The sequence below is a fragment of the Triticum urartu genome, chromosome 2, assembly GCF_003073215.2.
Source record: "Triticum urartu cultivar G1812 chromosome 2, Tu2.1, whole genome shotgun sequence".
Lineage (NCBI taxonomy): Eukaryota > Viridiplantae > Streptophyta > Magnoliopsida > Poales > Poaceae > Triticum > Triticum urartu.
In genome coordinates this window covers 182,421,820-182,431,425 of record NC_053023.1, presented here as the reverse complement: position 1 = coordinate 182,431,425, position 9,606 = coordinate 182,421,820, and the positions used below count along the sequence as shown (strand labels likewise).

The 9,606-nt window shown below is 44.2% G+C and overlaps 1 long non-coding RNA gene across 5 annotated transcripts; it reads right to left on the bottom strand.

Moving 5' to 3' along the window:
- Window positions 1-725: 725 nt before the first annotated feature.
- LOC125536653 lies at window positions 726-5,710 on the bottom strand. Of its 5 annotated transcripts, none has more exons than XR_007295116.1 (14): window positions 5,470-5,709; window positions 5,158-5,214; window positions 4,980-5,062; window positions 3,695-4,447; window positions 3,463-3,616; window positions 3,125-3,379; window positions 2,806-3,023; window positions 2,664-2,732; window positions 2,247-2,588; window positions 1,955-2,149; window positions 1,745-1,843; window positions 1,393-1,649; window positions 1,232-1,307; window positions 726-1,116 (listed from the first exon to the last, which is right to left on the bottom strand). It is a non-coding gene; the product is annotated as an uncharacterized LOC125536653 (long non-coding RNA). The 5 variants fall into 5 exon arrangements; XR_007295117.1 differs by having other exon boundaries at window positions 2,825-3,023; XR_007295115.1 differs by having other exon boundaries at window positions 2,664-3,023; window positions 4,819-5,062; window positions 5,470-5,710.
- Window positions 5,711-9,606: the final 3,896 nt, after the last annotated feature.

Sequence of the window (9,606 nt, the reverse complement as noted above, 5' to 3'; positions counted from 1 at the left end):
CGTGAACAGGTCGTGGCCATGTACGGCGCGAGGCTGCCGCTTGGAACTGCTTCCGCCGGGCCGAGGGCCACTGCGGTAGCGGGGGTCACCACGGCGAACCAAGGGCTGTAGCCGTCGAACTCGCGGCAGTGCATCGTGCTGATAACGCATTGAAATAAAGATCGAGAGACAATAAAATGAATCAAGTAGTCTTTATTGATAGTGTTGGATCCTTTATGTACAACATGTACAGACGTCTCCTAAGGAGACGGAGGAGACGGCGGTTCCAAGAGGCGACGCTTCAGGGAGAAACCGTTGTGACGGTTCCCACATCATGCGATTACATGCATGGGGAGAGTGGGGATTATCCCCTAATTATTCTTAACAGTTTGCAATACCCTGCTGACCTCGAAGCCATCGTCCGTGAGACCATGGCGTATCCGTGGCGAGGTAACGGTTCAGCGAGTGGCAAGCATAGACCGCAGGTTCATCCTCCACTTTGTGTTGAGGGTGATAGGCCGCATGTGCTGAGTAACAACTGTACAGCAGAGGAGCCAAACCCCGTATAGCGGTACCACATCGGAGAACGCATAAAGAAAAATAGACACCACATAATTAGGGGGCAACTGAGTGGAGAAGGATGCATAACCGAACTGGCATACAGTGATCGAATGAACAAGCAATGGGATGCAGACTAGACACTAGACATGGTTTTAGCAGAGTATGGAGCCGACAAAGCTTGCAAGTTCATGATATTGTACCGAATTACAACCCAAAATGTTCGGTATAGGATGCATAACCAAACTGGTATACAGGGTCTAGATGAACAAGCAATGGGAAGCAGAGTAGACCTCATACGTGGTTTTAGCAGAGTCTGGAAGCGACATAGCTTGCATATTCGTGATACTGTATTAACTTACAAACCAAAATACTCTTATGGGAAAGCTATAGATAACTATGACGATGTGATGCATGAAAGTTCGTACAATGATTGTTCAAGGAGGCTTCCTAGTCGTCGAAGGCGGAGTCTGATGGTGTTGAGACTTTCCACGGTGCCTTGTGAGTGTTTTAGGAGAAGTTACCCTGCAGCTTCAAGCACTCATGCAGGGCATCCTTCTTTGTTTTGGATGTGTTATGCTGTGAACAAATTTGTATCGCGTGTCAATTCCCGGTTGGAAATGCATTGTCCAAAGAACAAAACTCTGTAGATGGAAAAATGGAATCATAAAGGACAATGGTGCTTAGAAATGACCTGCGTAAGAGGCAGCTTAAGCTTGTCTCCGTCAAAATGCCGAGCAATGCGGCTGGCGCAGACGTCTGTCTCATCACTGCAAAACGCAGAAGCGTGCGACGTGTTATGAGGGTGAATGTTTTTCAGCAAGAAGGATGTGCTACTGATCTGCTGTCACTTACGCCGTAAGGATGTCATCAGTTGTGGGATCATGCTTGATCCGCCAGTTTTCCTTGACTGCCGGCCATCCGGCATAGAATTCATGAAGGCATGCGAATAATGCACTGTGCAGCTTCCATGCCAAGGCTTCGTCGCATTCCTTGTAGGGGTGCTTAGTTGAAATTTTGGCATAAAGAGGGTCGATGACATTTAATATTTTCTGTAGCATATCCCAAACTACGATCATCCAGCCTTTCGGGCGCCGCACCGGTGTGATAAACTGTTGGAGAAGAGGAAATCTTAATAAGTTGTGTGTACATGTAGGTGGATATCATATGAAAAGCACGGTAAAGCAGACGTGCGGTCCTTGTGTACCATTTGAGACGATGTTATGTCATACTTGAGCGAGTCGGCGGATAACTGCTTCTCTATTGAGAGCGTGTGCAAGAAATCAGAATCGGACAACACCAGAGTCTGGTTGACATAAAAGTGACAAGTTAGAGCATGGAAAACTGTGTCAAATGCAATTAACAGGAGTCATAAAGTTCAATTGTGGAGCTTCAAAAAATGGAGTCATGGACTTACTGAGAAATCAGGTTCTATAGGGTACTCCAGCTTAAATAAGGGCTTTCCGTTTCCGCTTGACAATCAAGTTGATCAAAATGGCAGAAAACCAAAGACATCAGTTCATGGCCAATTAGTCTGTTGCCGACAAGCTGGTCCCTAATCGCATGGCCGGTTATCCGAACAAATCTTGGCTCCTCATGAACAAGGAAGTTGCTGCATCACCGATGACATACTGTTAGTGCAGCCAAAATAAACAAGTTGGTGGGAGGCACGATGGGCTTAGGCTAGTGTAGTGATGCACATAAAATACCAGGATAGCTCGTTGTCTGGTGCAGAGATGAAAAACTGCTCAAGGAGTTGAGCAACACCAGCTTGTGGAGGGTAGGGGACAACTCCTCTGCCCCAAGGATTGGTTTGGAAACCAGGCCGGTATATGTGTTTCCAGCAAGGAAGTTCCAGATGCCTCTGGCCAAAATCAGTTGTGCTGGCATCGTTTGGGAGGTCGATGTAGAGTTCACTTATGGCTTGTAAATTTTCCTTCGCAAACAGGGTCATCGTATGCAAAATGTGTTGGAGCGCAGTATCCATCTGTGGTACATTGGTCTGATGAGCTGTGTGAACGGTTCGATCCGCTTGCTCAAAGAAGTATTGCCTGCAATTAAGGGGAAACATAGTGTAAGTGAAGCTGGTAATGGTATGGAATGTGAGAAGTTGTGGGTATAAGTACCTTCACAAGGCGATAGGTGAAGGCGATGCCCAGCAATCGCCGTTCTAACTGGGGTAGTGTTGTCATCATCTGTCAGAGATAAAAAAAACACATTTTGTTCACACATAACGTGTGTGAGGATTCGTCGATAGGAAACACATACAACTGTGAGCAAAACGAACTGTTGTTTGTGGTGGCGCCTCTAGGTGGACACTCCACAAAGGCACGTGCTACACAACAAGTGCATGTGCGGCTTGTTGCAGCAATCATCTTGTCAGAAAACTTCATCATGTCAAGTTGGATGTGACCTCGCGCAGTTGCGAGGTGAGAGAGTCAACGAGCATTTACTTCCTTCAAGAGAACTGTGATCTCATCGCCAATCTGGAAGATGCAACGGGAGGGTTGAAGAACATGCACCAGTGTAATTGATTGAATTGAGTGATTAAATATTGTAACAGACTGTGGATGCGAAGATCTATTACCAGGTAGGGATACTGCCTTCGTAGTAGTTGGCAAAGTCCATCGGACCTAGTAGCCGTATGGTTGTGCCGGTGAGTTCATCAACCATATGGTGTGGAGATGCAGGGCTTGGAACATCGTTTTGCGTTGTTTTTGGATGTGCTACCACCGCATGAAGGTGATTGCTAAACCGGTGATTTTCCTGTGTTTCTTGACTCTGACTGCTAGGCGGCAGAGTGCTTGAAACGGGCATAGCAAACAGTTGACGGGTGGTGTAACTACATGATGTAAGAAGTACCATGAGAACAAGCATTAATATTGATGGGGGTTGGTTGGAATCATGTGAAATGGCAGAGCTTACCGGTGCGGAAGCATAAGAAATAGCCGCCTTTGCCAACATCAGTAGCCATGTTTGTCATCCCGCAGAGTGAGTCCTGGTAAAAAACACTAACCCTCGGCAGCACGGTATGTGGCTTGTTAAACATCCCCAGGTCGAGGTTGTCGAGCAGGAAAATCTGTGACAAAAACAGATCGTTAGGTACAAACTTGGAGGTAATGTTGTTCTCAATTTGGGAATGTAGATATATGAATACCTGGAGAAACAAGTGACATCCAAAGAGGTTCGTGGCAGGGTTGTTTGAAAGGATGTCATTCTTAAGCCTCCTTACACCCGCAAGCAGACATTCGAGCACATACTCACACCAGTTGAACTGGTTTATCATCAGTGTTGGCTGGAGCTCCCAAGAAATCAATGGTGGCATAATCATGCTTTGTGGTGGGCACAAGTACATGACCCATGACAAAAATGATGAAGGCGATTTGGAAGCAGTCCTTCTCAAGCTTGATCGATGATTCAGATATATCCCTCATAAGAAAAACTTTGGGCGGCACTAAATGCCTTTTTGTCTGCATCCCCAACGTGGACTTTATAAACTTAATTGCCTCGGGCTTGATGCCGCCATCCCGACCCTTTATGTTGTGATGTCCACATGGGATTCCAAAGATTTTGTGAACATCCTCTGCCCAAAACTTAACTATCGTGTTCTCAGCCAGTACAATGGCGCAACGGGTGGTGCTGACCTTGCTCATCGTCCAAGCACTGAATTTCAGGTTCAGTTTCTGCAACATTTGAGGTTGGAGCATGCCGCCAAAGCCAATGCTCGTGACAAAAAATCGTTTGAACTCATCGAATGTCTGTATGACTTCGATAGCATACTCGACAGACATACGAGATGTTGGTGCTGGTGGCACAACAGGGTCACCACTCTGCTGAATTGTGGCTAGCTTCGTGTATGATGTCTTGAGCTGTCTCCCCATCGCAGCTGCCTTTATCCGACATCTGGAGGCTGTAACATCGGTGGAAACATTAAGCCCGGGATTGTGGACAGAAAAATGCAACGAAATTCATTACGAGCAAGCACAGGCAATGGGAGATTAACTAGCTGCAGTGACTTCAAGCAACATAAAGCGACGATAGACACTTAATAATTAGTGGGGTGAAGTGACTTTCAGCAAGATCGTACGATAAATATAATCGCATTGGGATGGTGTCTGAGTAGGCGGTAGCATCAAGTCTGAGCTAAAGGACCGAAACTACAGATTCTAATCAAAGTAGTTTGAGGCACATATATCTTTGTTTTACAATCTGAAACCAGCAATTCAGGAGCGTGCAGTGGTTACTCAATAAGACAAAAAAGAGATACATTCCTTGGCTAACCTGCAAACCAACCGAATCTAACAGCGGCTAACCAACACATGAACCGAATCCAACAAACATCCCTGTACAGAGAAGACAAAAAACATAGACCGACGCACGAACGCAAAGCCTAGTTCTGCAAATAAAAAGGAACTGAGAAAGGAAAGAGAGGAGGAGTCGACCTGTAGTTCCCTGGACGAAGACGTGAAAGCCGGCACAGATCGGACGGGAATCCGAGGAGGGGATCTACCAATAGAAGCAGCACCTGCAAACCATGGACCAAGCCACAGCAAAAGCAATGTCAAAATCACAGCTAGAACCACCGCAAACAAGAAAGAACAGGTCAAAATAAAGGCCTACCCACAGATTGACCACCGCAGCAACAGATCCGGCGCAGCAACGGCAAGAACAAGCGACCTACAGGCAAATGAGGTTCAAAATCAATTAGGCACAAACATTCCAATTGAAAGAGAGCACATCCAGCGCCAAAGATTAAAGTGCGGGACTTCTTTTCAAGGCTGAACTGAACATTTAGAATTTTTGCTCAATCAAATGTACTTTTTATAATCATTTTGCATATGGTTGACTGAGAAGCATTGTACGTTCTTTTCCTCTACTGCAGTTTAGAACATTTAGAATGATGAAGCTAAGAGAGATGGGAGACACACAGACCTGGTAACAGCACCCTCCTTTGGTGCCTTCTCCAAGGCACCGCGGCCCTCTTCTGCGGACGCTCGCGACGGGATCGGTAATGGAGGGGACGGCCTCGTCCGACGGAGGCGTGGATCCTCCTCCAAGGTGGCACAACCCTCCTTGTGCCTCCTCCAAGACGGCGCGGCCCTGCTTGTGACGAGATAGAGGATGGAGGTGACAGCCCCATCCGATGGAAGCCTGGGTCACGACCGTCATCTATGAGGCATTTCTAGATTGTAGGAAAATTTCCTTCGACGCCATTTGGTTTGTAGGAATGGATTCCTATTTCTATATAGGATAAGAATCAATCTTTTATATTTTGAAAGAAAAAAAATATTAGATAAGACTCAATGAAAAAATTTATATCCTATGCATCAAATGACATCTCTTTCTTTATAGGAATTAAGATGCATGTCATCTCACTTTATATGATTTTCCTATTCCTACAACATTTCTATCATATAAACCAAAGGAGGCCTAAATGTATTGGTACATATTACTTTTGGTCTTTTGGATAAATATTGGCAGAAATTATGGTTTTTTAGAATATGATAACAGCATAGGGTCGTCTACATTGACTCATTAGAAAGTATGTACAAACCATGAAAGCTGAGACATTGAAAGTACCTGAAGCGTTGAAATTAGGATATAAAATCTTTCCAGAACCAGATCTAATGTCTCAGTAGACATGTGTGTCTCCATCTTACCCTGTACGACAACAATCCAAAATGTCAACAACTAAGAAGTAATTACTAGCATGCATGCTGACAGGTACTTGTAGAAAAACATTTAGGCTACTTCGGATTACTGAAATGAAATATTAGAAAATTCAAACTTCTTGCTTATTATAATCATTGCAGTAGGAAATATATACTAAAAACAATCAAAGAAAGAGAGTCTGAAAGATAATAATCTAATAGCTACAACAATATAATTCAATACAGCCTATGAAAATCACTAGTAAATACTACACCCAATGGGTTTTGGTCGGTCTTATCGTTTTACTCGACAAATTCATATTCTTAAATGTCTAACTATTCACTTCCTTTTTGCAAAAGGTGGTGATGATGTAAGTGCATCTAGTGCCCCTTAGTGATTTTGGTGTATTGAAGACTTATAGGTTAAGGGACTAATGCGCTTGTGAGTGTACACAGGTCTATAAGTCTATGAGGAGTTTGATATTTACAGTGAAAGTCGACCCCTAAAAATGAAGCTCTTCGACTGAAGACTTTGGATTTCTGAAGACTTTCTGAAGACTTTGAAAGTGAAGAAATTGGTGTGACCTTGCAGACTTGGTATTCATTCGAGAAACATGAAGCATGAAGACTTTTGTTTTCGTAGTTTCATTTTCTCTTTCTTGAGTCATAGGAAACACCGTACTGTTAAATGGGGTCAAGGAAATACTAAGGAAAAATTTCCATGTGATGCTCAACTCAAAATCCTACACCTACCAATCCCTTCGAGTGAAGCCATTAGAAATCTCATACAGTCCAGTCATATTCTTCAGTGACAGAGACGAAGTTCTTTCTGGTCTCTGAGAAATTTGTTCTCACTGAAGAGTTAGGAATTCGCCAGTGCGGATTTCCTACACAGTGAGGAACATGATAGGCCTGAGGATTTTGCTACTCAAAATTCCGACCGTTGTTGTGCTATGCGCCAGCTGTCCCAAAATATCTATCCACCTAATGGTCATATCATTGAAGGGAATTTATGTCTTATCATGTTGGGTTGCTCTCTAGGCTATAAATAGCCGCCCCCTACAACCACTAGCTGGTTGGGTGCTCCGAGAAAAACTGACACTTGTCATTTGAGAGCAACCCATCCTCCGAGGACTTTGAGCGAAAATCATCAAGTGAGGAAAAACCCAAACCCAAACACTTACAACCCCCAAGTGATTGAGCATCACTGAAGAGATTGATCCTGCGTGGATCCGAGGCTTGTTATCTTTGGAGACTGTGCTTCTTCCAGACGGTTAGGCGTCATGGTCTAGAGCATCCAAGAGGAATTGTGGATCGCCGAGTGACCAAGTTTGTGAAGGTTCGGAAGTCACCTGAAGACTTACCACGAGTGATTGGACGAGGTCTGTGTGACCTTAGTTCAAGGAGAATATGGTGAGGACTGGGTGTCATGAGCTGCGTGTTCAGGACTGGGTGTCCGGAACTGTGTGTCCTCGAGTTTAAATACTCAGCCGCTCCAACCAGACGTACAACTGAGACAACAGTTGAAACTGGTCTACCAAATCATTGTCTTCACCAAGCTTACTGGTTCTATTCCCTCAACTCGTTCATTTCCTCATAACTGTGTTGTGTGTTTGTTCATATCTATGTTTGAAGACTTTCTCAATTTCCTCAGTTTAATTTATTCAGTCTGTTTGTCTTCATCCTGTGTTATCATGTGCTTACGCTTCGTATACTCTGTGTCTGTCTTCATTTCATCATGATGACTATGCTTGTATTCTGTTATGTTTACTTTTGAATACTTATTCTGCTACTAGTAGTTCTTCGCTAAGGAATTTCCTCACCGGCAAATTCCTCAGTGAAGAATTTCATAAAAATCGCCTATTCACCCCCCCCTCTAGTCGATATAACGCACTTTCAATTGGTATCAGAACAAGGTACTCCCTTGTTCTGTGTGATTTTGGTTTAACCGCCTGGAGTTTAGTTATGTCGACCGCAGGTATGATCAAGGTCTCTGCTGGGTGTCCTACCTTCAATGGGACGGACTACCCCTACTGGAAGAATAAGATGTGAATGCATCTTGAGGCAATTGGTAACGATTTCTGGTATGTTGTGGAAAATGGTGTTCCCTCAGTCACACCTTCTCTGAATGCTGCTGATGTGAAGAGATTCAAGCAACTCGATTCTCAAGCGAAGAATATCATATGTGGCCATCTGAGCAAAGGACGGTATGGCAAAGTGAGTGCTTTGGAGACAGCGAAGCTTATCTGGGACAGGTTGTCCAAAGTGAATGAAGGAGTCTCAACACAGCGTGACTCTCGAATTGATGTTCTTCGCAATCTCTTCAATCGCTTCAAAAGACTCGACAATGAAAATGTTCAACAAACTTTCGATCGCCTCATTGACATCTCAAATGAGCTTCAAGCACTTGGTGCCACTGACATCACCGACCATGAGGTGGTGAAGAAATTGCTGAGATCGCTTGATTCCTCATTTGACACTCTGGCATTGATGATACAAGAACGTGCTGATTACAAGTCACTTGATCCCGCTGATATCTTGAGAGGCTAAATACTCATGAGTTCCAACTTGCTGAAAAAAGAGATCTCTATGGTTCGAGCTATGGCAGATCACATGCACTGAAGGCCAAGGCAGTATCTGAGTCCGAAGATGAAGACTCTGGTAGCAGCCTTGGTGATCCTGAAGAACTAAGCCATGATCTGGCTCTGCTCGTGAAGAAGTTCCAAAAATTTTCAAGACGTGGTCGCCTTGGAAGACCCTCAAGGAGCAATGATTCCTCATCCAGTGACTACAAGAGGAGGCTCTGTCACAAGTGCAAGAAACCTGGACATTACATTCAAGATTGTCCTCAGTGGGAAAAGGAATCAAAGAAGAAGAAATACAAGGATTACAGTTCTGATGATGCGAAGAAAAAGAAGAAATCCACAAAATCTTCATCATCAAAATCTTCAAAGTCTTCATATCACAAGAAGAGCAGCTCCAAGAAGGCTAGGGCATTCATTGGCAAGGAAATGGACTCTGAGGCTGAATCTGAAGAAAATGAGGAAGAGGAGACATCTGAGGAGTCCGAATCCGGAGTGGCGAGCCTAGCTCTCGCTACTGCATTCATCAGCAAGTCTATCTTCAACACTGAAGAAAATGACCTCACCAACAAGGCTGATGAAGGCGATGATGACTACGCTCCCACCTATTGCTTCATGGCAAAGGGTGCCAAGGTACTCAAATATACCTCCTCTGAATCCAGTGAGCATGAATCTGATGAAAACCTTAAGCCCAGCTATTCTAAACTTGCTAAGATTGCTGTAAAACAATAAAGGGCTCTTGAAAAGGTTCAAAACATGCTAGACAAAAGTGATGATATGTTGAGTGAAGAAATGGATCGCACTAAAGCCTTGACTGAAAATCTTCAGAGACTTCA